We start from the raw sequence: 27,796 nt of genomic DNA on the forward strand, positions 1-27,796 counted from the left end.
ATCCGCCAACTTAGGACAGCTGTTTAGTGATCGCAGAGGTGCGACACCCGTTTTCAGAGCCATTTACATCATTTAGTGTAAGTAAACCTTCGTTATCATTAACCCTTGACTCAAAAGTTTCTTTGTAAGTCTAACATACTTTTTTGCAGTAACACTTTGTCTGACTAAGTAAAGAAATGTTAGTTTTACCTTCATGATTTACCCCCTTTTTAAATCCGACAAGTCTGTTATGACTTTTACGGGAAAATTTCCGTGGCATCTCACTTGAAGAGCGGCTTATTTCTTACAAAATGATTATTTACACTAAACCTTTTTTTTCTATTTTATTTTCTAAATTATATGTGTTAGTAACAAGGCATGCAGAAACTTAACTAACATTTCAGGAGGATTCCTGTGTCTGACAGTACTGAACCTGAGGAATTTCACACATTTTTGAGCAGAGACCAGGTGTGCAGTATCAACACCTTTTTAGTTACATTTCGACATGAATTGTTGGAGAGAACTTGAATACCATGGCCATGAGATATGACTTTAGCTATAGAATGCAAAAATATGCAGTATTGTTGCATTTGTGATGAAAAGAAAGACAATTTTCCCATTTTTTACTGAAAAATAAGCTTTTTTTTAACGAAAAAAAATTCACTAAACACTAATTTTGTTCTATATTTTATCACAGTTGCATAATTATAAGTTTTTTTCAGTGTGGTTGTCTATTCCGCACTTGCTGGTGGTATATTTGATGTAATATCTTACGGGTTTTTTGAAAAAACAGCGTTTAATGACTATATGTGATTCAGCCAAATTTAACGGCTTAAACCGCAGTCTTTGGACAAAATGATGGCTGTACCAGTGTGCTAAATTAACTTTTTAACACCGTAGCCAATGGGGCTACGGACTTCCAATTTTTTGTAGCCCGACAGAATTTTTTGTAGCCCCACTAATTTTTTGCTCAAGAACGAACAAGACTTTCATTTTAAGCAATATTTTTAAAATTTCTTTCAATATACTGCTGTAGGTTGGTGAATATTGATATATTTCAGAAATTTGTAGAGTTTTTCAGAATTGATTTCGAAATCTGAAACAGTGTTCACATAGTTGTGCAGAAAGTCAAAGACACCAAGTCATGAAAAGAGATCTAAACAGCTTTGTAGACAAAGCTTGGCAGTAGACTGACCAGGGGTCTTGCTAGCCCCATTATTGTTTTGGGAGAAGTCAATTCTTCCTCCAACTGATTTAAGGAGAAGTCGAGAGACTTTAGGGAGAAGTTGGAAGACTCCATTAATTTTTATATTTCTACCTCGACGCTGTGAACTGATTCAATGACCATTCATTTTCTTGGTTACATCAATTTTACCATACACAGTGATTATTGTTTCAATACAAAATTCTAAGAAAAAAATGTTTTCTGCTCAAGTCAGTGCTGTATCTAACACGCTGATTTTTTTTTTGCTATATCGTGTAATATATGAATGCAGGATGAAAAGGGGTTTATCATTTATACTGAGTCACCTCTTGTGTGAACAGTTTTTCATTCGAATAAAACTGCAACTAAACTGTGATATACATACCAGTATTCAAATCAATTCATCCATCAAAGTTAGTTTTACAAAGTTAATACTTTACATATCGTTCTTTTACCATGGATACCAAATAATTGTGTCTATTATTCCAATTAATCGGACAATTTCTTTAGAAAACGACTCGCACGTGTTGACAATTAAATGCTAAGTGTCAAAGACGTAACCGCGGCGCTGATTGGCCTATTACAATTGCCTCTGGTGAAACCGATATCACACTTCTCACGAAAATCTCACAAGTACCTGAAGTAGGCGGAGCTTAAATTATGCTATCGGTGAGTGTGTATGTGTATTCGACGCACATTATGACATGGTGCAAATTGTCAAAAGATTAGCGAGTCCGCATCCAAAAAAAATTCGGGCAACTTGAATTCGCTTTGAGATTGGATTTTAGCGAAGTTTGAAGCTTCAAAGCAGCTATTTTGCTCCCTCGTTTGCAATGATCTTTTTGGTAAATTTATTCCTCAGAAATTTTTCATAGCCCGACGGGCTATGGTCTGCCGATTTTCTGTCGCCCGAGCCGATTTTTCGTAGCCATTGGCGATCAGGCTACCGTTAATGTCGCACACTGCTGTACAAAAATAGTGATTTTGAGAAAACTACTGGTTTGTTTGGGCTGAAACTTGTTTTATAAGCTGAATATAGATGAAACTTCACATAGAGAGCAAAAAAGCTGAAAAAAAAAAAATTCATATTTCCTTATAGGCATACAGACACTAAATAGCCTGAGCACCTTTGAAAAAATGGTAGTCGCATAATGGCGGATTCAAATAGTTCTCAGTTTTTTTTGCTGTAAGAAGGATTTTTCCTTGAAATCATTGCTATATATTGGTTGAAATCATATTGCATGCCTATACTTGATATACTGGTAGCATTTGCATGTTGAAAAAAGACTCCAAACTGATTTAATATGTAAAATTTATTCATACACCCCTACCCTAAATTGTGATTGTCATTTCAGTGTAAAAATTACGGTGTGTCCGTTTGACCAGAAATATTTTTCTTGCATCAAACATGACCCCTACTTTTCTTTGGATATTTTTACAGTATAAATGTTATTCTACAAGAAAATGTAAGTTAAAGAAATTTAAAATGGGTCTAGGTGTGTATTGCAGCATTGTGAAAACTTGTCATTTTATATAGAATATATAGTGGTGGCTATTTAGTGTGTTATAACCTAAATATTTGATCTAAATGGTGGCCATTTTGTTTCCATGTCATTGGCAACAAAAACAAAATGGCTGATTCAATAAATTTCTAGACACATATTTGAACTGTATTGACTTATTTCTGTAAACTAGTTTCTCAACTTTTTCCAGCTTACACTAAAAACATATGAAGTTAATCTATTTAAAAGGTTACTTGCTATATAAAAGATTCATCAGTGTGTAAATGATGTCATAAACACACTAAAATGGCTGCCTCTTTGATCAGCCATTTTCTTAAATTTCAAACTGCCATATCTTTTTCAATAGAGGTCCCATTTTAAAGAAATTTTCAGCGTAATGAAAGTCTTGCTAATGGCCTTCAAATGAATTAACTTATTGTGAGGCAATCCTTGCCCTTTAAGTAATGAATAAGATATTAGCTTCATGAAAATATTTAATCAATGCGGACACTGACACAGGGGCAAGTTCAATAGCCATCCTTATTCTTTGAAAATTAAAGATAAAAATCAGTCTCAAAAAGAATAGGTATCAGGAATTGTTTTTGTAAGAAATATCAGAAAAGTGTCTTCTAGGAATAAAGACTGACCTATTTACTTCATTAACCATTTAATCTATTAGTTTTAAAGTGTGCAAAAATACGCATAAAAGGATAACCTGATAACTTGATGGAGCTCATGTGTAACTTGGATCATTTCTTTCATCTCTTCTTGTGTAACTAAATCTGAGAACTGAAGTTGAAAATCATGGCAATTCAGACAATAAACAATGTGAAAGATGTGGTTGTTTAATAAACAAATTGAAAGAAAACCTGAAACACCAGAACAATCTTTAATTATTTAAAACAACATAAATCTCAAAAACACAATTACCATGGTGGATGTGTCCTTAGCTCTGAAATCAGGACAGCTCTATGCAACTAAAATATGCTTGAAGAGAAATATTATACAATTATTAAATGACTTGCTGGTCAACAGTCAATACTATTGCCCTAGGTATGAAGGACCATGGGTCAATGCTTTTAACTACTGACCAGCAATCAATTCAATAAGTGTTATACTGCATGAAATCAGAAATAAGTTTTCATTTTTTTCTTCAAATTTTGACTTAAGCAAAATTTAATGTTGAACAATAGATTGGTTAATAGTTAAAACTAAAGACAGATGCTTAATATATATGGAGCCCATGCCTATGTTATACATACCATATTAAGGTGGTGATCAAACCAGAACATCACCTCTGTCAAATATTGCTTCTTGACAAGAGCCTTTTCCTCAAATGTATCCATAAGATCAATTACATAGTTCCTCTCCTGCATCTAAATATGTATAAAGTATGTTCAAGTAATATAAATAATACAAGAGGGCTATCATGGCCCTAAGTGGTTCACCTGATCTAATAAACCTGAAAAAGAATGATTATCCTTAAAGCTATCCAAGTTTGGCAAAAGTCCACGTTTCTTTTTAATTTCATTTCTAGCTCTGATGTATAAGTGCTGTAAAGACCATACATGAGAGATGTTTCTGACCAAGTTGTGTGATGGTCATTCAAGTAGGCTTTTTATTTCTTTTCTATCTACATGTAAAACAAAAACCCCTGTCATAACCCAAAATCTGACACCAAAGATCCAGACTGCACAAACATTGCAGCAAAGCACTAAGTCTGACTCATGCAACATTTAAAACAAAGTATCATCCTTTCACTTTTGGAGAACATTAGAATTTGTCTTTTCTGTATGTCTTCTTTATGTTACTCTTCAAAAATAAGACGAGTCTGTAAAATACTGACACCCAGGGTATGATGGCTTGTCCTATATTCAGAGGGAAGGGGAAAACAACCTCCTATGGCAGCTCAAAACATGGTCTCCAGGGCCTAGATTAATCAACGAAACAAGGAACCAATCGCTAATGCTACACTGTTACTTTGTACAAGGCAGTCTGAAAGACAGCTATAACACATGCCGCTGTTATGGATAGTGAAAGGGTTGATGGTATTGGGTATTGATGTTGTTAAGTATATTTTATAGTCCATGTATGATGACATCAATGACTTTGTTCCAAGCGATATGCAGCCAAGTGATTAAAATCCTTTAAGGGGTTTAGAAGATAGAGCAGACAAAAATGGAAGGCTCAAACCTTTGACCTAGAGTTTTGACCTTGACCTTGAGCTGACATGGCTGACTCTTGAGTTCTGCAGGGTTGTCAATAAGAACCGGCCGTCGGCCGAAATGGACGGTTCAAATGGCATTAGGGCCGGTTCAAATTTGCAAAAAAAAAAAAAAAAAAAAAAAAAATCGGGCCTAAAAACCTTAACCCGCCGACCATAGTAGTTTTAAAGTTTTTTTCACGATTCTGTCACGAAAATATAATTTGTATAAAGAACTCTCCATCCAGTCTAAAAATCGATAGTATACCCGCGGTAGTTTCCGTTCATAATTAATACACAGCGTGTCATCACAGGCGATGTTCATTGAATCTTAATTGCCGAGGTGTATTTCATACACTGCCACATGCCTGTCAATCTTTGACTTGAGTTAAAACAGGCGATAAACCAATGACAGCTTTGGATGTAGAACGCGTGACGTGTTTTATCGGCAAAACTATTTAAGCTCCGCCTTTACAAATGATGATATACTTACGTCATAACTGACGAAATCCAAGCTAACGTCAAAGCGATGAAAATCATGTTTCACAGACTGAATTAATATTAGAGATATACATGAAAAAATATTCATCAGTTATCGTAGTGTCAGAGTTATATTTTGTAACAAAAACTTCGGAAGAAAGAGTGATGGGACATCTGCGATAATTTCCAAGAATTTTGAAATCATGAGTGACGGTCCCGATTTTAAAGAAAAGACAACAAAAAACAAAACAAAGAAATTATCCACAAGCACCTTTATATTTAATAATTCAACATCGCTTATAACGTAATCTTTAAACAACAATATTCGATATCAATACACCTAAATACCCCTTTGAGTGCTCTTTAAAACAAAACCAGCTGATGGCTTTTATATGTGTTTACAACGTGTGACAGATATTTTAAAAAATTTCTATAAAAAATAATTAATCACAATCAAAATAAATCAGATAAATATTTTGTCTTTTACTTTATTCCAAAGACAATAAAAATAAATACTTCATTGCATTTCAGTAGTTTTTGAGAAATCGAAAATGTAACATTATTAGTCGCGGTTTCAGCCGGACCGATTTATGATAAATATTTCACATTAAATCATTATAAATAAGAAGGAAATGTCAAGGTTAATTTTTTTATCAGAACTGTCAAATCTGAAAAACTGTCTTTGACACCAACAAATTTTGACAGAAAACTCATCCTTAAATGTTAAGGTTTTGGTCATGACTTACGAAAGTGAAACAGAAGCTGATTTTGAATCAGAACAAAATACGCTGCTAGGGGAGTATTTGCGGAAAAACAGAATAGTGGTGGATGATAATCAAACAGTTAAATTTTCTATCCCTAAACACTGACAATGATTTTGTCCTGATGGGCCAAAATTGTAGACAAGAACCATGATGGTTCCTGAATCGTCTCACACTTGATATATAACAAAAACAAAATACTGGAAAGAAAAAAAAAACCCAAAAAAAATTATTCAAGAAGAACCAATGTAAACATATGGTCCTCTGAGAGAGTTCCCAAGGACATTTCTATAATTTGACCTATTGCCAGTTGTCCCAAAGGAACGAGACCTGTATTTTCAACATTACCTAGAATCACGTGAACATCTCCACTAATTTTACAAGAAATGATCTCATGAAAAATATGGCCTCAGAGAGGTCAACAGAGTTATTCTATTTTTATACCTACTTGCCTAGTTTTTTGACCGCACTGAGACCCTGTTTTCGAAACATGACCTAGAATCAACAAGGTGGAACATTCATATCAAATTTCACATGAAGTATGCCATTTGAAAAAATATGGGCCTCTAGAGAGGTCAAAAGAATTTTAATAATTTTAGACCTACTGACACTAGATTATTTTGACACGCAGTTACCCAAGTTTCAAACCAACCAAGATATCATCAAGATAACATACAGACGAAGCTTTACATACAGATCCCATGAAAAAATATGGCCTCGAGAGAGGTCACAAGGTTTTTTATTATAAGACCTACTGACCTTAGTTTTTTAAGCACGTGACCCAGTATCAGTCTTGACACTAAATATCATCAAGGAGAACATTCTGACCAATATTTCCATGAAGATCCATTTCATAGGGTTATGGACCTCTATAAAGGACACAAGGTTAATCTATTTCTAAGACCTACTGACCTTGTTTAAGATCGCAGTTGTAACCCATTATCAAATTTGACCTAAAAACATCTAAGAAAAAATTAAACATACAGACCAACTTTCAAAAACAGAAAACCCAGAAAAATATGGCCTCTCAGAGAGGTCACCAGCATTACTATACCTAAATTGACACTACTGACCAACCTTTTGACGCATGAAGACCCCGACTTTCCAATCATGACCTAGATATTCAACAAGATGAACATACCTGACCAATTTTAATGGAGATCCTAACACAAGAATGCCACTAAGAGGTCACAAGGTTTTTCTATATTTAACCCTCCAGACCTAGTTTTTGAACCGCACATGACCCTGGTAACGAACATGACCTAGATATCAATCAAGGATGAACAACTCAGACCAACTTTCAAACAGATCCCATGAAAATATGGACTCTAGATAGGTCACAACGTTTTTCTAATATTTGTAGCCTACTGACCAATTATTGATGGCATTTGACTCCACATTCAAACTGAACCTAGATATCACCAAGAGAATCATTCTGTAACCAACTTATCATACAGATCCCATCAAAAATATGCCTCAAGAGAGTTACAACAAGGTTTTTCTATTAATTTGACCTACTGACCTAGTTTTTGATGGCACTACGAACCCATTATCTGAACTTGACCGTAGATATCATCAAGTTGAACATACTGACATTTACATGAAGATCTCATGAAATATATGGCCTCTAGAGAAGGATCCACAAGGTTCTTTCCGAATACATTTGACCTACTGACCTAGTAATTGTCCCTAAGTGACCCAGTTTCAAACTTGACGCTAGATATCAACAAGATGAACAATCAGACGGCACTTTCATACAGATCCCGTGAAAAAATATGGCCTCTAGAGAGGTCCCAAGGTTTTTTCTAATATTTGAACCCTACTGAACCTATTTTTTGATGCTCATACCCAGTTTCGAAACTTGACCTAGATATCATCAAAGTGATCTTTTTGACCAATATTCATGAAGTATCTTGATGAAATCTATGCCTCTGAGAGGTCACAAGGTTTTCTATTTTTAGACCTACTGACCTATTTATTGATAGCACGTAGGACCCAGTTTCGAACTTGACCAAGATATCAACAAGGTGAACATATCTGACCAACATATCATAAAGATCCCATGAAAAAAATGTGCCATTAGAGAAGTCACAAGGTATTTTTCTAATATTTGACCTACAGACCTAGTTAGTTGAAGGCATGTGAAAAACACCCCCAGTATCGCACTTGACCCTAGAAAATCATCAAGTAACATGCTGACCAATTTTCATGAAGAACTTGTGAAATATATGGCCTACTAGAGAGTCACAAGGATATTTAATTCTATTTTTAGAACAACTGACCTAGTTTTTAAAAGGCCCGTGACCCATTTTTCGAACTTGACCTAGATATCATCAAGATGAACATTCTGACCTACTATCATAAATATCCCATGAAAAATGTGACCTCTAGAGAGGTCACAAGCGCAAAGTTTACGACTGACGGACCGCACGTACGGACGACGACGACGAACACAGCGCTATACACAAAAGCTCACCTTGTCACTTTGTGACCGAGGCAAAAAAATCATCTGGGGAACAATGTTCCCCACAAAAGAAATAGAGTACAGTACAGGTATTAATACTCAGAAGAATTTTGAAATTAGATATCCCAGTATGCAATCACTATTTGATTTTTGCAAAGAATAACAACAAAGAGTTGAAGTGTGTGACATGTAAGATATAATCATTTCAAGACTTGAAAAAAGCATTCATGAACATTAATACTCACATTTTATTAATATGTCCAAATATACCAGTAGCACATAAAAATGTGAAAATAAGGTAAATTTAGTAATTAAAAATGCATAAGGAAAAATATGTTCAAAAATGCTTTCAAAATGCCCCCAGAATGCAGAAAAGAAGTGCTGAATTTCAAAATTATCAACAGGGGAGCAAGCCCCCCCCCCCCCCCCAGGCTGCCGCCAACATTTCTATTTCAGTCTGTTCAAACAAAAACTATTGACAACCCAGGATTCAGCCAAACGTCCAGAATATTCAAGAAAAACCATCAAGGGTAATAATATAAATTAAAGGGACACAAATGTTTACGTACGGGCAAAAGACGGTATACCTTACCTATAACCCCCCACCACACGTGGCAATGGATTAAAAATGTCCTCCCATTTAACAATGTACTTTTGGAAAGAAGGATTTTTATTAAATTTCACTTATCTACGAATGAGACAACATTAATAATATGTGGTGACTAAATTTCGTAACAAGTAAAATTCCCATTTCTTTCTAAATTCCAAAAATTGAAATCCACAAATTCATATCCACACAAAATTAAATATTTTTACATAATAATTATGAAAAAAAAGAACTAACCTCTGCATTGTACCAGGGACTTGCCTTAAACAAAAATGGTGGACTCTCTGGCAATGCCAACTAACAAGGTTACAAACTATCAATACCTCAAGGCCATTGCATCTTTGGAAAAGGTTTTTAAACCCACTGAGAAATATCCTTGAAGATGCCAAAAATAGTTTAACAAATTTAAAAGTCCACAATGAAGGGCCATGGAAAATCAACAAAACAAAACATTCCCACAAAGTACACAACTAGGCTTGGCAGTGGTAACTCCGGAGAAGTTTGGTGACTTCCTTACTAGTGGATAGGAAACAGCACAGATAATAAAGAATCTGACAAAACAAGGGTCCATGCGATATGACTCCGCTGAAAATTTCCCCCCCCCCCAATTAAGCACTAACAAGGCTTACATAATCCTTGTGAATTATAGTTAAATATTCAACTCTTATACAAGAGGTCATGAGACCCTTGAATCGCTCACCAAGTAATATGATCTACATGTTTCACATGGCAACTGATGCTAAAATATTATAAAGAGGTCAGTAAGGTCATATTCATGATCACTGAAAGTCAGTTTTAAAAAGATCGGTGTGCAAAACTGTAACATGTTCATCCCAAATTTTCAAGTCTGCAACTATAAAACAAGAGGGCCAAGAAGGCCCAATATCGCTCACCTAGTAAGAGATTTTTGCATGAACCAATTTCTTAGCTCAAGCTTTAAAACAAGAAAATTAGGAGAGAGGGACAAGGAAAAGATTTTGCAAGATTACTTTTGAAATCTGTAAAAAAATATTCAGATGTTGTCTTGTAGCAAAGAAAACAAGAAAGTAGGTCAGTAGTGTCACATTGAAGATCACTGAAAGTCTGATCCAAGATCGGCAAGCAAAAATATATTAATCATGTCATCCAAATTTCAAAGCTGTATCCCTAAAACAAGAGCTGTCACTAAGGTGACAAATGCCCCTCAGCACCTAGACCATAGACCTGGCGACCATAGGACCTTGACCAGGTGACCCCCAAAGTCAGTATGATGTGTACTCAATAAGTACTATCAGCATTTGAAGTGCCTGAAGGTCCAGGTGAAGTGTTACACAAGAAAATTGCCTTCAAGCAAAAAGTTAAACGTTGGCCCCTGATACCATGACCTTTGACCTGGTGACCCCTAAGACAGTAAGGGTGCTGTACTCAGTAAGTCCTATCAGCATGGAAGACTGAAGGTCCTGGGTGAAGTGGTTCGCGAAAAAAAGATGCCTTCATGCAAAAGATAAAGTCATAGTGGTTGTGTACTCAATAAGTACTATCAGCATATGAAGTCCTGAAGGTCAGGGTGGAAGTGGATCACGAGTAAATAGCCTTCAAGCAAAAAGTTAACGTTGGCCCCCTGTGACCTGACTTTTGACTCTGTGACCCCAAAGTCAGTACGGTTGAGTACTCAATAAGTAACATCAGCAATGTGAAGTTTGAAGGTCCTGAGTTAAGGTTCGCACTGTACTCAGTAAGAACTATCAGAATTTGAGGTTTGAAGGTCCTGGGTGCAGTGGTTCGCGTTGTAAAGTGCCTCTTCAAGCAAAAGTATAACGTTGGCCCCTGTGACACTGACCCTTTACCTGGTAACCCCAAAGTCAGTAGGGGTGGTGCACTCAATAAGTACTAACAGCAAGTGAAGTTTGAAGGTCATGGGTGAAGTGGTTTGAATTAAAGTTCCTTCATGCAAAAAGATACTGAAGTACCTGTGACCTTGACACTTTGACATGGGGGTGACCCCAAAGTCAGTAGGGTTGGGCACTCATATAAATACTATCAGCATGTGAAGATTGAAGGTCCTGGTGCAGTGTTTCACGAGTAAAGAGCTTCATTTCAAAAAGTAAAAGTTGTGACGAACTAACGAACGAACGAGAGGACAGTTGAAAATTAATATGCCTCCCTTAGGGGTCAAAAAAACAAGAAAGTAGTCAGTAGGTCCAGAAATTTAATAAAGAAAAAAAATTTAAACATTCAAGGTTACTGAAAAACAGTTTAAGACGGTGTGCAAAACTGTACATGATCAATCCAAAGTGCAAGGGCTGATCTTAAAAAAACAAGAAAGTATGTCAGTGGGTCACACTCAAGGTACACTGAAAGTCAGTTTTAAGATCGTGAGCAAAACTGTACATGTCATACCAAATTTCATCTGTATCTTAAAAACAAGAAAGTAGGTCAGTATTGTCAAGTTAACAGACAGTGACCCCTATTACTTGAGTTCATAAGGCGTAATATAATAAAACATTCTAGAAATATAATCAGATAATTTTTTTAAGTATTTTTTTCCTATATAACCTCATATAAAAACTATGTTACCCTCAGGGCGGGGCCTCTTTTCACCCCAGGGCATAAAATGAATAATCTTGTTAGAGAGCCACTAGCAATGCACATACTGAATATCAAAACCTAGGCCATAAACATACAGATCACATAATAGCCTTTTAAAATATTAATCCAATGTAAGTCATGAAAAACCTTGGACCCCCCAAGGCAGTGCTTCTTTTTACCCCCAGAGGCAATAATTTGAACAATCTTGGTAAAGGACCATGTGTATTTTTTTTTTTCACTAGTCAATTTCAACATACCAAAGAATTAAAAGCCTAGGACTTTGCAGATTCACATAGAAGATTTTTTATCCCCCATAAAATACCTATGTAAAACATGGTGACCACCTGGGGTAGGGCCTCTTTTCACCCCCAGTGGCATAATATTGAACAATCTTGGCAGAGAACCACAATGGCAATGCTTACATACCAAACATCAACAGCCCTAGGTCTTGTGGTTATCATCCAAGAACATATATAATTTTTTATTTATCCTATTTTAAGTCTAATGATAAACTTGAGACCCCCGGGGCGGGCCTCTTTTCAGCCCAGGGGCCATAATTAGAAAAATTTTGGTAGGGAACCAAAAGGCAAAGCTATAAACCAAAAATCAAAGGCCTAGGTCTTTATGGTTTCAGACAAAAGATTTTTGAAGTTTTTCCAAAAAAGTCTATTGTAAAATTTGGGACCCCCAGGACTGGGCCTCGATCTACCCCAGTGGCATAATTTGAACAATCATTATAGAGACCATTAGATATGAATCACATGCCAAATATTGAGGCTCATGCCTTATTAAGTGAATATTGTGACAAGAAGATTTACAAGTTTACTCTATATAGTCCCTATGTAAGAACCAAGTACCCCCAGGGCGGGGCCATAAATGACCTAGGGGAATAAATTTTGAACAGCCATGGTAGAGGAACCACTAGATGCTTGCAACATACCAAATATAAAAGCCCTATAACCTGTGGAATTTATTGACAAGAATATTTTTAAAATTTTTCTTTCGGTTGCCATGGCAATCCAGAGTTCTAAATGGAATTGAAATCATTCATAATTATTTATAGCAGACCATCCAAGACATCCTTGTGAAGGATTTCAAATAAAAATTGGTCGGAGGATTTAGGAGGAGAATGTTTGGTATTGCCGACGGCCCAGACGGATAGCGATCACATTAGCTCACTCCTGATCCTTATGGTTCAGGTTGAGCTAAAAACAAGAAAGAAGGTCAGTAGGACAAGGTACACAGTCAGTGAAATTCTAATCACATGGTAGTCAAGCCAGTAATAATAAATAACAGTATCGTGAAATATGAGATCTGAATCATTTTTTGAAAGATTTTTCCTATAAAATCAAATAACAAGAGTGACCCCCAGGCGGAGCTTCATTTCACCCCAGGGGCCATAAATTGAATGAATGTAAAGAGATCACTAGGCAATGCTACAATAACCAAATATCATAAAAGCTTTGGCCAATACCATTCAGACAAGAAATATTTTATTCATTTATTATCCAAATATGAGACTAATGTAAAACTTTGTACCCCCCGGCAGTGCCTCTTTTCATCCCTGCGGGCATAATTTGACCAATTTAGGTAGAGGAAACACTAGGACAGGCAACACACCAAATAACAAAAGCATACGCCTTGCAGTTCAGGCGCAAGAATAATTTTCTAGAGTTATTTCCTATATAATTAATATCTAGTATAAAAACTAGAGACGCCCCCTGGCAGGGCCTACTTTTCCACCCCAGGTGCAAAAATAGCACATTATTGGCATGAGGAACCATCAAGGCAATTATCAACATACCAAATATAACAAAGCAGGTCATATGGACATCGCGCTCGACTAATCAACAGTGCTTGATATATAAAAATAAAAGCAAATGAGTAAAAACTTAAACATACAATAAGCAAAATCTAAGTCAAAAGGGGCCTAACTCAGTACAAAATGCTTGATAGAGTTGCATCCTCCTTTTTTACAGACTGGGTCATGATGGAAAACCATAAGCAAAATATGAAAACAATATCTCAATAGACTTTGAAAATAATGGCGTGTTACGCAAACAAATAACATTAATTCAAGAGCGAAAAGGGCCATAATTCATCCAAAATGCTTGATAGAAAGATTCCTCCGATCCTTTTTACAGACTTGGGTCATGATGGAAAACAAGTATGCAAAATATGAAAGCAAAATCTCAATGGACTTTGAAAATATTTGAGGGTGGTACAGCCAACTTTCACATTTATTCAACGTTGAAAAGGGGCCATAAATCATCAAAATGCTTGAGAAGAGTGCCTCTTCCTTTTTACAGACTGGGTTCAAGATGTAAACAAGTATGCAAAATACTGAAACATCAATATCTCATGGAGATTGAAAAAATATGGGGTTGTACGCAAACTTAAAACATTTAATTCTAAGTCGAAAGGTGGCCATAATTCCATTCAAAATGCATGAATAGAGTTGCCTCCTCCTTTTTACAGACTTTGAAAATATTTTGTGAGGGGTACGCAAACTTTAACATTGTGTGATGCCCACGCTCATGCACACCGCCGCGACGCGAGTAGGATAACTCCCTTATTCTTTGAATAGACGAGCTAAAAAGCCTATGCCTATGCAGTTTCAGACCAGAAGATTAATTAAATTTTTTTCCCTATAAAAGTCTATGTAAAAACTTGAGACCCCCAGGTCAAGGTCCTACAATTTCATCCCAGGGAAATAATATTGAAAAATTTTGGTAGAGGACCACAAAGGCACATGCTTACATACACAATGTCCAAGGCACTAGGTCTTGTGGTTTAAGACAAGAGAATTTTAAGATTTAAACTTATGTAAAAAAAGTAGCATGTAAAACTGTGACCCCCTGTGAGGGCCACATATCACCCCAGGGGCACAATATAAACAATCTTCATAGAGGACGCAATAGATGATTTTCACAATCCAAACAATCAAGGCTCAACGACCTTGCAGTTTTGGACGCAGGAGATTTTAATTTAATTCAATTCGGTAGCCAATGCAACCAGAGTACTTGCAAGGAAATACAAACTTTGAAATATTTTTAAAGGGGACCCACCCAAGGATCATTCCATTGAAGTATAGGTGTAATTTCATGCCCAGTGGTTTAACAAAGAAAAGATATTTTTTAGAAAATTTGACGGACGCAAGACTGACGAATCGGACTCTGAGCGGTCACAAAGGCTCACCAAGATCCTTAGTTACCGGTGACTAAAAAGCAAGAAATGTAAAAATTATAACAAATCAAGGGCAAAACATCCGCAGAAAATCAATGAAACCAGAACATGCAGACGATAAGCATAACATGGCTTAGCAATGATAACACCTGTAGGGGAGGTTGAGGTTGAAAACCTCCTAATGGAAGTAAAAGAAGAATCCCAAAAAACATAAAATTTGACAAATAAAGGGCACAGAAAATCACTGGACCAGACATTGCTGATTAATATGTGCTTTAATACGACTTGGCACTGATCACTCAAGTAAGCATTGGAAAGTGGCCAAAACTTCATAAAATTCAATGAACCAGAACATGCCAAAGGTAAACATTAGGCTTGGCAACAATAATTTTTGTGAATTTTGGTGTATTTCCTCTAGATGGGGTTGAAGCAGTTGCCCGGACAAAGTGAAATAAAAGAAATCAAGGGCCGTAACGCCATTAAACTCACTGAACCAGGAAATGTTGACAATATGCACAATGAGGCTTGGCACTGATTACTCATGTAAGGTTTGGTGGAAACCAACCCAATAATATCACAGAAGTGGCCAAAAACTTCATTGAAAGTCACCAAACTAGGAAATTGACAATGATATGCACAAAATGTATGATCCCAGGCCAAAGCATTCTTAAGTTATCATCTGGAAACCGTTTGACTATGTTGGGGTCATTGTGACCTGACCTTTGACCTACTGACCTCAAAGTCAAATATGACCTGTATTTTATGAAGTTACACCTGTGTACCAAAAAATTATTTAAATCTGTCATGCCTTTCATGAGTTATTGTCCGGAAACATGAAAACCAACAGACCGACAAGCTCACTCCTATATACCGCCCCCCACACCCCCAAACTTTGTTTGTGGGGGTAAAAAAATAGGTGCCCAAGTTCATATTATTTATAAAGACTCATGCAAGGTTTCATCAATTTATATGATATACGTTTTTAGCTAGGCATGTCACAAGATGAAAATGTGCATTTTTTACTATTTCAGGGGCCATAACTCTGGAAATAGGGGGCGGAGCAAGATGAAAAATAGAAGGTGCACAAGTTCATATCATGATAAAAGACTCATGCAAGTTTTCATTAATTGACATGAAATACTTTTTGAGCTAGGCATGTCAAGGTGGGAAAAAGTGAATTTTTTACTATTTCAGGGGCCATAACTCTGGAAATAGGAGGCGGAGCCAGACGAAAAATAGGAGGTGCACAAGTCGATATAATGATAAAGACTCACAAGGTTTCATCAATCTATATCAAATACTTTTTCAGCTAGGCATGTCACAAACTTTTTCGGATGGACAGATGCACGGACACACACACAGACAAGACCAATCTATATGCCCGTCCAAGAGTGGTGGGCGGGGGCGGGGGGGGGGGGGGGGGGGGGGGGGCACAAAAACATTGAAATTTGAACAAAATAACAATACACAAATTGACCTTATCATTGTATGATTACTTATGGTGACCAGTAATCATTTTAATGTACAACACATCATTTCTTCACTCCATCAAAATTTACATATATATATCCCCAACAACCTTTTCAGCCATAAACCTTAACCTTATTGAAAAATACAGCCTCTACGCAACACAAGTTTTTTTTGATTTGACCTATGACCTAGTTTTTGACCCGAGATGACCCATTTTCAAACTCGGCCTAGATTTCATCAAGGCAATCATTCTGACCAATATTCCCATGAAGACAATTGAAAATACAGCCTCTATCGCATACAAAAGGGTTTTTTTTCTTTGATTTGACCTAGTGACCTAGTTTTTGACCCGAGATGACCCATTTTCAACTCAGCCTAGACTTCATCAAGGTTTCATTCTGACCAATATTCAGAAGATTTAGTTGAAAAATAACAGCCTCTATCGCATACACAAGGTTTTTCTTTGTTTGACCAGTGCCCCTAGTTTTTGACCCGAGATGACCCATTTTCGAACTCGGCCTAGATTTCATCAAGTTATCATTCGACCAATATCATGAAGATTAATTGAAAAATACATCCTCTATTGCATACACAAGCTAAATGTTGACAGACGACAGAACGACGGACACGGACTTTGAGCGATCAGAAAAACACTAATTGCCACATTTTGCCTTTTAAAAATAAAAATTACTTCTACAATAAACTAATGCACCTTCAAAACTTTTATTATTCCTAATGAAATTTTTAAAACATATTTATTTCTCATGCACACTATGACAGCCAACTAAGAGAAATGAAAGTGCCCCAAAACTTTGGCTCAAAAATGGCTCTAAAGGGGCTCCAACTTTTTCAAATTGCGAAAAGTTGGCAACAAGTATGAAAACCCAGAGGAGGCCCTGAACAGGTCATGTACCTTCGAAAACTGGTCAATAGGTCAAATAATAGAAAAACCTTGTGACCTCTGAGAGACCATATTTTTCAATGGATCTTCATGAAAATTGGTCAGAATTTTTATCTTGATAATATCTAGGTCAAGTTAAAAACTGGTCCATGAGCTAAAAAAATAGGACCCACCTGAAAGTATGTTGGACAAACTTTTAAACCACTAATTGCCACATGTCCCTTTTTTACACTGAGGAACACAATAAAATTCCAGTAATAAATGTATTTTCGACTCCTAACTTACTACGTCCAAGTCCCATTCAGTGAAGATCTTTTCTCTGAAACTTTTGTTTAAACACTGCCGATAAGGTTATTTTGTACACATCTTGCTGAACCAAAATTAAGATTTTTTCAGCTTGTCAAAACCATATTGATGGAAATACATTTTAAATTTGATGTTAAACAGGAGCAAGCGATAATTACTTTTTTTATTCATCGCTTTTCGCTCGCATCAATAAATGAGATTTGCTCCCCCCCAAATATTTTTGAAAAAACCGAAGAACAAGCCAACAATTTGTGTGCCTAATAGCATCAAGGCTGTTTCACATAATGATTGGCCCTAATCCTGATTGATAGTTGTATAGCAGCCCATTTTCTTCTAGGTAAAATTTTTTAAACTGTTTGAGACATTCTTTCAATAAATTTTTGATAACACGGGCAGTACTGATATTGGTCAAATATTAAATTTTATCACTTTTTGAGACTTTCTTGTAAATTGGTTTTATCTTTGCAATCTTAAATTGGTCAGGAAATATTTTGTTTGCAATACTTAATTTAGTACTTTGGTAAGAGGCCTAGTTTAATCTTTGCGACATTTTTAAAAATTTAGCATTTATCCATCTAAGCCATGGATTTTTTTGGGAATCTAAATTGAGTAATTGAGTTTCAAACAAATTTTCGTGTAATTGGTGTATGTCATTTCATTGCTAGAAGTGTTAGTTTTTTTGATTACAGTTTACATTTTGATTTAAATTCTGTTCAACAGACTGAAATACATTTAGAAAGAATTGTTGAAAGTTATTTGCTATTTTCTGGATCAAGTATTGGACTTCCAGATTCGTCATTGATAAAATTGGTTTGGGACTTGGGAAGAGTCTCCAGTTAGATCTTTTAGATTTTCCACAGTAAATTTCACATCTTTATTGTCATTTTTATTAATTGTATCCGTAAAGAAGGACTTTTTTGCCTGATATATCATATTTTTTACTTTTGTATGCCATTCTTTGTATCTGCTTTTATTACCTATGCGTTTAAAATGACTCTTTGTTTGATGGTTAATTAAATTTTCCTTAGTATACCAGTTAGGTTGATTAGAGTGTTTTGACACGTTTCTTTTTTGTTGGGGCATGGTAGTCCAGTGTCTTTAGACATATTGTAATCAAATGGTCACACATAAAAACCGGAATCCACCTAAAAACCGGAATACACTTTGCATAACCGGAATACACCCTGTATTTTTTAAATTTTAAAAAGGTATTTTTGAAGTGTTTGATATAATTCAATCAATTTATCATAAATAATTAACATACCAAGGGAAAATAAAATACTTCACGCAAAATGATTTTAACGGATTGAAATTGGGCGACCGCGCCAGAAATTTCCATAACCGAAATACACCCTATTTTATTAATAAATGGTATTTTGTAGTGTTTTTTTTTTTTCAGAAATCATTCGTGTTTAATAAATAATAAGTTTACAAAAGGAAAATAAAATACTTAACACCAAACGATTTATACGAGATGAAATTTGGCGACCGCTCGGGAAATTAAAACCATAACCGAAATAACACCCGTATTTCTTCAACAAATGGATTTTTGAAGGGTTTATGACTGAATTAAAACATATTTATCATAAAAATTAATTTTCGAAAGGATATTAAAATGCTTTTGCGCATTACGTCTTGTACACGATTGAAATGGGCGTGCGCACTAAAAATTTGCGCATTCGTGGATAATTTCCATGTCCTAAATTCTGTAATAACACCCGTATTTCTTTAACCCAATCGATATTTTTGGGGTTTATGACAGAATTAAATAAATATCTAAAATGAAAAATTAATTTAAAAAAAGCAAATTAACACGCGCAAAACGTTTTATACGGGTTTGAAAATTCTTGAGCGAAAGGGGAAATTTGCGCATTCTTTGATGAACCACAATCGCCATAATTTCTTAGCTTTCACCCTTTGGTAGGTAAATTTTAAGTTTCAATTTTTTTGTTCAAATTTTCAAAATTCTTTTATATGCTAATATGATATTCCCTTTATGACATTTTTCAGGAAACAAAGGGAATTATTTTACCGCCATGAATGAAGAAATAATGATACTTGTATAAATTCTGAGTTGTTAAATCATCGTTTTTTTCCTCTCTCTTTCAGACCACTCTTTATTTACTGAACTTTAATAATAACTATACTTTCAAATCGTAAATACCTTATAATTGTTAATAACAACAGGCATGTTATTCGAGTGTCACCTGTCAATCACAAGTTGAGCATGTTAGTGGACACTGATTGCTATAGTATCAATCAAAATATTTAAAGAAAGTTAAGGATGTTTTTAAAGGCTTTTCGTTGTCAAAATAATCTGCCGTCGAGTAAATAGCTTCATTCAATTATATGATATATTTACCATAGACAAAAATATTTGGTGACAGTTATGTTTTCAAAGCCTGGAAAATCAAAACCGAGGCAATATGCTTAATATATAAATGTGCCTTCTATGGTGTACGGAATGTCAACTCGTAAAAAATTTAGGCCATGTATGATTAAATCACAATTCCATCCTGTTTTAGTAAAACATTTAATAATGTGATACATTTAAATATATTATATGGCTATAAAAAGCTTTCGTGTGCAAAAATAAAAAATATACTGAAAGTTCCTGTTTTTCTTCAATTTTTCAATTTGCAATAATATCGACAATTAAATGAAATTAAAAAAAGGCTTATCATATTAACTGCACTTCCCCCGTTAGACCATTATTTGTCACATTCACTTGTGTGTCTTTCAAATATACTGATTAATTGATTATCAATAGGTGTGATAATCCCCAAACAAACTCTATCGGACTAATCGAGACACGTGTTTGTTTACGCCGCATACATTTAAAAGTTGTTAATTGTGCTATGGCAATGAACGCAGTAAACGTTGTATATTTATATATTAAACATGATAAAATTCTTTGAAAACTGATTTTTCAAAATATATTTTCTTCTTAAACATTTTAAATTATCAGATTAATTCTAGAAATAATTCAAATTTGTTCCAAATATAAACATATGTCGGTCCTTTCCGATCAACGCGGTTTATGCGCTGACATGTGTTTTTGTGTATAATTATTTAAAAATCGAATATTAATATTGTTTTCTCCCAAATTTCTTTTCTTTTTTATTTGTTTTTACGAAATCTGAAGAAATAATTAAATAATTTCCAATAATAAACACGTGACATGCCCCTTCCGATCATGTTATGCCCTTTCCGATCAGCGCGGTTTATGCCACTCGTATTTTGTCTATAATTCCATTTTAAAATCGAAAATTGCTATTTTATAATTCCCAATTTATTTTCTGTGTTATTTTTAAATGAAATATGAAGAAAACAATTAATAAATTTTAATAATAAACATATGACAGGCCCTTTTCCCATCATGTTAAGCCCTTCCGATCACACGGTTATGTCATGACCCGTATTTTGTCTATAATTCATTTATAAATTGAATATCGATATTTTTTTTTCATAAATAAAATTTTTTTGTTTCATTTTTTAAATAAAATGTGAAGAAACTATTAAATAATTTCCAATAATCAACATTCCGGTACTATCACAGCGACGTAAGCGTGCAACATTTCCGTAGCTCGCCGAAATTTTAAACTCGTATAAAATTTATTTGCGTTAATTAAAGTATTTTATTTTCCTTTTGTAAACTTATTTTATATTATACTCAAATGTTTTTCTGCAATTAGCCCCTACAAAAATACCATTTATTATTGAAATACGGGGATATTTCGGTTATGGAAATTTCCGGCGCAGACGCCGAACTTCAAAACTCGTATAAAATTATTTGCGTTAACGTATTTTATTTTCCTTTCGTATATTAATTATTTATGATAAATATGATTGAATTATATCAAAAACACTTCAAAAAAACCTTTTTAATTAAAAAATACAGGTGTATTCCGGGTATGCAAAATGTAATCCGTGTATTCCCGGTTTTTAGGGGGATTCCAGTTTAATGTTGACCGAATCAATAGACAGGGGTAGGGAATTTCTGAAAAATCAGTGAGACATCCAACTTTCACTGCAATTCGCCCACCCCACCCACCCATATTTAAAACATACTAATTTGAAATGCAACAGACAAAAGAAATTAATAATCATGCAAATGATTTTTCCATCATACAATGAAAAATGGTCAAACTGCATTACATTATGATCTTTTCAAATTTTGTTTTGCTGCAGCTAGCTCCTACATTCTGTCAAATGTATAGTGTATTGTCTCCTCTGTGCCCTGTGCCATATCAAGTTTAGAAACATTTTAAAAATCATAAATATATTTCCCAAAAAAAAGTTTTGACAAATCAAGTCATTAACAAAATTATCTAAGTTTGTTTGAGCCCCATGTGATGTATATAAACTCAAATGTAACAACTGACCAAATCAAAAGCAGTCTGTCCAATAAAAAGCAGTTTAATACAATGAAGTCAACTAGCTGCAGGCATAAAACCTGTAGCGAATAAGATATAATCCAGCAAAAATTAATTTGCAATTTCCAATTTCAGAAAGGGCATAACTTTGCAAATATGCAATTCAGAGTTAAAGGGGCATAAAACTTTCAGCATATTTTATCCATCTCAGCATTTCAATGTTGTAACTGAAGAAAACATATTGTCTCCTCTGAAAAACTTAAACCAAAATTTCAAAGTAGCATTTATAACAGTTGAAATACGCAATAGAGTTAAATGCTCACAATGCCTTTGTAACTAACGTGGCTTCTAAATGCTTTGTAACATAAAATTTATTAATTTCTTGTTAAATTCTATTTTCGATATTTGTTTTCTATAATATTTGTCAAGAGTTTGATTATTGACTGATATGGTAGGAAGTTTTATTGAATCAACTGTGTTTGATTACCTCCCTTTAACGCTCTAACTGTATAAGTTCATGTGTAGTATTGAAAGTAGTGCTTGTCTAACTATGTAATTATGCAAAACATCTATTTGGACAGCTGTTTCATCGGTTTTTAACATAAAATTTAAAGCCTTATGGAACTTTAAACATCTTGTCACATAAATATGCACTGTCACGATGAGCAAGTATACCAAGTTTCAAATGAATACCTGAAAGCGAAAGGCAATGATGTTGTTGTGTTTATTATGTCTGCTTGCATTTCTTAAATCATTTAAAGAAAAGAAAGAATTTTCAAAATCGGACTAAACATGAGAAACTTACGTGTGTTTAAAGGCATACAGACACTAAATAGCCTGAGCACCTTTGAAACAAGAGCTGTCCATAAGACAGCCAAGCTCGACTATTCGAAATATTGTCGTCACAGAAGCAGGAAATTATTACCCAAAATGTTAAATATCGAAAGAGTTTTAAGTTCGAAACAGGACATAATTTGACCAAAATGCATATCAGAGTTATGGGACTTGATGCTATCAACTAGTTTAATAACCCCGAAGAAACATGTTAAGTTTCAATTCCATATCTGCATTAGTTTTGGAGATAGTAACTTGCATGTAAAACTTTAACCAGAATTTTCTAAGTCCAAAAGGGGGCATAATTTGCTCAAAATACATGTTAAGAGTTATGGAACTTGACCCAGTGAGGTTGGTAACTGACCTAGAAAAAGAATAAATAAGTTTCAAAGCTATATGCCTTTTGATAATAGCTGTATGTACTTGCACGCAAAACTTGAACCAGGATTTTCTAAGTCCAAAAGGGGGTATAATTTGCCCAAAATACATGTCAGAGTTATGGGACTTGATTCTATCAACTAGTTTTATAACTCCGAAGACACATGTGAAGTTTCAATTTAATATCTGCATTAGTTTTGGAGATAGTAACTTGCATGTAAAACTTTAACCAGAATTTTCTAAGTCCAAAAGGGGGCATAATTTGCTCAAAATACATGTCAGAGTTATGGGACTTGACCCAGTGAGGTAGGTAATTGATCTAGAAAAAGAAAAAATAAGTTTCAAATCAATATGCCTTTTAGTAATAGCTGTATGTACTTGCACGCAAAACTTTAACCAGGATTTTCTAAGTCCAAAAGGGGGCATTATTTGCTCAAAATACATGTCAGAGTTATGGGACTTGACCCAATGAGGTAGGTAATTGATCTAGAAAAAGAAAAAATAAGTTTCAAATCAATATGCCTTTTAGTATTAGCTGTATGTACTTGCACGCAAAACTTTAACCAGAATTTTCTAAGTCCAAAAGGGGGCATAATTTGGCCAAAATACATGTCAGAGTTATGGGACTTGACCCAGTGAGGTAGGTAATTGATCTAGAAAAAGAAAAAATAAGTTTCAAATCTATATGCCTTTTAGTAATAGCTGTATGTACTTGCACGCAAAACTTTAACCAAAATTTTCTAAGTACAAAAGGGGGCATAATTTGGCCAAAATGAAGGTCAGAGTTATGGGACTTGGTGCTATCAACTAGTTTTATAACCCTGAAGACACATGTGAAGTTTCAATTCAATATCTGCATTAGTTTTGGAGATAGTAACTTGCATGTAAAACTTTAACCAGAATTTTCTAAGTCCAAAAGGGGGCATAATTTGCTCAAAATACATGTTAGAGTTATGGAACTTGACCCAGTGAGGTTGGTAATTGACCTAGAAAAAGAATAAATAAGTTTCAAAGCTATATGCCTTTAAATGATAGCTGTATGTACTTGCATGCAAAAACTTAACCAAGGTGTGACGCCGACGCCGACGCCAGGGTGAGTAGAATAGCTAGACTATTCTTCGAATAGTCGAGCTAAAAATGGTAGTCGCATAATGGCGGATTCAAATAGTTCTCAGTTTTTTTTGCTGTAAGAAGGATTTTTCCTTGAAATCATTGCTATATATTGGTTGAAATCATATTGCACGCCTATACTTGATATACTGGTAGCATTTGCATGTTGAAAAAAGACTCCAAACTGATTTAACATGTGAAATTTATTCATACATCCCTACCCTAAATTGTGATTGTCATTTCAGTGTAAAAATTACGGTGCGTCCGTTTGACCAGAAATATTTTTCTTGCATCAAACATGACCCCTACTTTTCTTTGGATGTTTTTACAGTATAAATGTTATTCTACAAGAAAATGTAAGTTAAAGAAATTTAAAATGGGTCTAGGTGTGTATTGCAGCATTGTGAAAACTTGTCATTTTATATAGAATATATAGTGGTGGCTATTTAGTGTGTTATAACCTATAAGAATTGTCACCCGGTAGAATTACTAAAATTTTCTGTCGTCTGCAAATAAAAAAAAATTTGTAAACATGGCACATCAACCCAGATAATTGATTTTTGAAAGAATTAAGCAAAAAATAAATGATAATTCTATACCGGTGGGGGAAAAAGGGTGTCGGAAATGGCTTGGTTGTACGACAGTGAATAAAAATCCTAGCTATGGAAAAATAACCACACAACTGCCTGGAGAAACTGTCAGAAAACAATATTATGTGCACAGACTTATGTGTCAGGCCACTAGAAATATTTTAAAAATTCCCGAAGGCCTACACGTGTCGCATATATGCCACTTTCTCTGTGTGTGAACCCGGAACATTTGAGCATTGAACCCCAGTTCATAAATAATGAAAGGCAGAAATGTGGGGACCAATGCTCAGGCCATAAGTTTAGGGAGTTTTCTTTCAAGGACTGTATTCTATGGTATACAGTAGTTTACTATTTTTGTATAATATTTTTGATAAATATAGCACTATATATACACAACTTATACAAGGCTTATTTACATTTGTGCGGTTAATATAACTTGTTATATGTGTGCAGTGCCGGCTCAGCTGGCCACAAGACAGCACAATAATTTTACTTATAACCATCTTTATTTCATCCTAATATCACACTCTATGCATAAGCATGATCTTTGAGGTGTGGGGTGCTAGAAAAGTCAGGCTTGGGGTCAGTGAGACCCTTTGAATAGTGTAAATCTGTATGTAATTTGTACCTATACTGGCGTGATGCAAAACGACTGCGTCTTGCTCGCGATATGTACCTAGTAGTTTTACGCAACTTGTCGTAGTACTCTGTTCTTAAAAGGTGTCTGATAACAGAAGAGCCATGTGACAGTTTTACACCATTTACCCTAGCTTTAAGGATAACAGTGTCAGCAAGCCCATGATTTAGTCTTAGAATCTGGCCATGGATACGGCCATGGCAGTTGCGGAGAAATGTAACATTTTTGGGCAAGCATGCATTATAGGATCTGTTCGCTGCTTCACATTTCTGTGTAGATGTTAAGAATTTAGTTTTTTCTATGCTTTCTGAACCAAGGAGAATTTCAATACATTTCCTGAGTAAAGTCTCATCATCATCAGTCATTTTAAGCCTGACATTGTCTGGCATATAGTTTTTTGCTTTTCTGTAGTTGCCAGAACAAACCAAGCTGTATTTAGAACATGAGGTACCACAGTAACCTTTGAAACATAGTACTATTGCTGAAATTATATTAGGCATTTTGTGTTTTATTACTTTCAAATTGCTTTTGTACTTCTTATGTGCACTTGATAGCTCTGAAACACACCTAGATTTAATAGATAGAGCAAATCTGTTTTTTAGATTAGACTTCTGTTTACCACGGAACATTTTGTCACTAAATGGTGCCCGGTTAATTTGCCTTTTTAGAGAATTTGCTAGGTGCCTCACATCTTTCAAGTGCACAGTTTTAGTTCCTTGACCTTTGTCTACACCAGAATGACCTTTAGAATCTCCATCACCTGTGTGGTGTGAAATCTGAAGATCTTTAGTAATATCCTTAGATACCATTTCATTCCATTTGGCTTCATCACCAATGGATTGGCCTCATCTAAATTTTGCTGTACAGTGGCCTGGATGATTGGGGCACTTTACATTTTTATACCCTTGATTTCTTAACTTAGAAGCAGCTGTACATGCTTTAACACCAACAAATGCACCAATAATTGACTTTCTATGTGTATTATTTTCACAAATAGTTGTTGCGACAATGGTGCCAGCTTGAAAGGGCGTACTTTCGGAGTTAAACAAGGGGTTATTGTAGCAGGAGTCCCCTTCGGTTAAGACATCTGAGCTATTTGAATTACCACATTTTGCATTTTCCTGTTTAGGTGACTGTCTTACTTCATGCAATATCTGTTTGTTAAGGGTTTCAATGTTTTCAACCAACTTTATTTGACAATCTTTGCATACCAGTAACACAGGGTGGAATTATCTCAGCATGGGCCAGTAATCTAGCTGCACCTGTATTACCTATTGGGGTTGTCATTACACCTAACTGGAAGCCAACATTGATTTTAGCAGCTTTTCTACCCCTTCCTTGTTTTTCAACCTCATCATAAAGCTATAATATTTACTAATATAGCTACATTTTGAGCATTTAAGCCGCTCTTCCCCAAACTAATCCCCATTTACGAGAAGATTCAGCATCAAAATTCAGATTGCCATCACATATGTTTTCACCAGTGCAATGCCTTTTTATTTCAGAGTTAAACATTTCCTGTAGCAGCTTAGGACAGTACAGTTTGTGAGTTAACAGATCAGGGTGAGCCTCAGTGTTTCCTGGTGTACTGTACTCATCCGCCAACTTAGGACAGCTGTTTAGTGATCGCAGAGGTGCGACACCCGTTTCAGAGCCATTTACATCATTTAGTGTAAGTAAACCTTCGTTATCATTTACCCTTGACTCAAAAGTCTCTCTTTGTAAGTCTAACATACTTTTTTGCAGTAACACTGTCTGACTAAGTAAAGAATGTTAGTTTTACCTTCATGATTTACCCCCTTTTTAAATCCGACAAGTCTGTTATGACTTTTACGGGAAAATTTCCGTGGCATCTCACTTGAAGAGCGGCTTATTTCTTAACAAAATGATTATTTACACTAAACCTTTTTTTTCTATTTCATTTTCTAAATTATATGTGTTAATAACAAGGCATGCAGAAACTTAACTAACATTTCAGGAGGATTCCTGTGTCTGACAGTACTGAACCTGAGGAATTCACACATTTTTGAGCAGAGACCAGGTGTGCAGTATCAACACCTTTTTAGTTACATTTTGACATGAATTGTTGGAGAGAACTTGAATACCATGGCCATGAGATATGACTTTAGCTATAGAATGCAAAAATATGCAGTATTGTTGCATTTGTGATGAAAAGAAAGACAATTTTCCCATTTTTTACTGAAAAATAAGCTTTTTTTTAACCAAAAAAATTCACTAAA

At 35.0% G+C, this 27,796-nt stretch overlaps 1 protein-coding gene and 1 long non-coding RNA gene across 3 annotated transcripts in view; one reads left to right on the forward strand and one right to left on the reverse strand.

The window, feature by feature from the left end:
• Window positions 1-27,791, forward strand: LOC128550708 (uncharacterized). Its single transcript, XR_008368382.1, has 3 exons — window positions 1-77; window positions 27,062-27,228; window positions 27,535-27,791. It is a non-coding gene; the product is annotated as an uncharacterized LOC128550708 (long non-coding RNA).
• The window catches only part of LOC128550706 (restin homolog), a 252,571-nt gene that overhangs the window by 162,590 nt on the left and 62,185 nt on the right, over window positions 1-27,796 (reverse strand). The window lies entirely within an intron of this gene.

Source organism: Mercenaria mercenaria, chromosome 18 (genome assembly GCF_021730395.1).
Source record: "Mercenaria mercenaria strain notata chromosome 18, MADL_Memer_1, whole genome shotgun sequence".
NCBI lineage: Eukaryota > Metazoa > Mollusca > Bivalvia > Venerida > Veneridae > Mercenaria > Mercenaria mercenaria.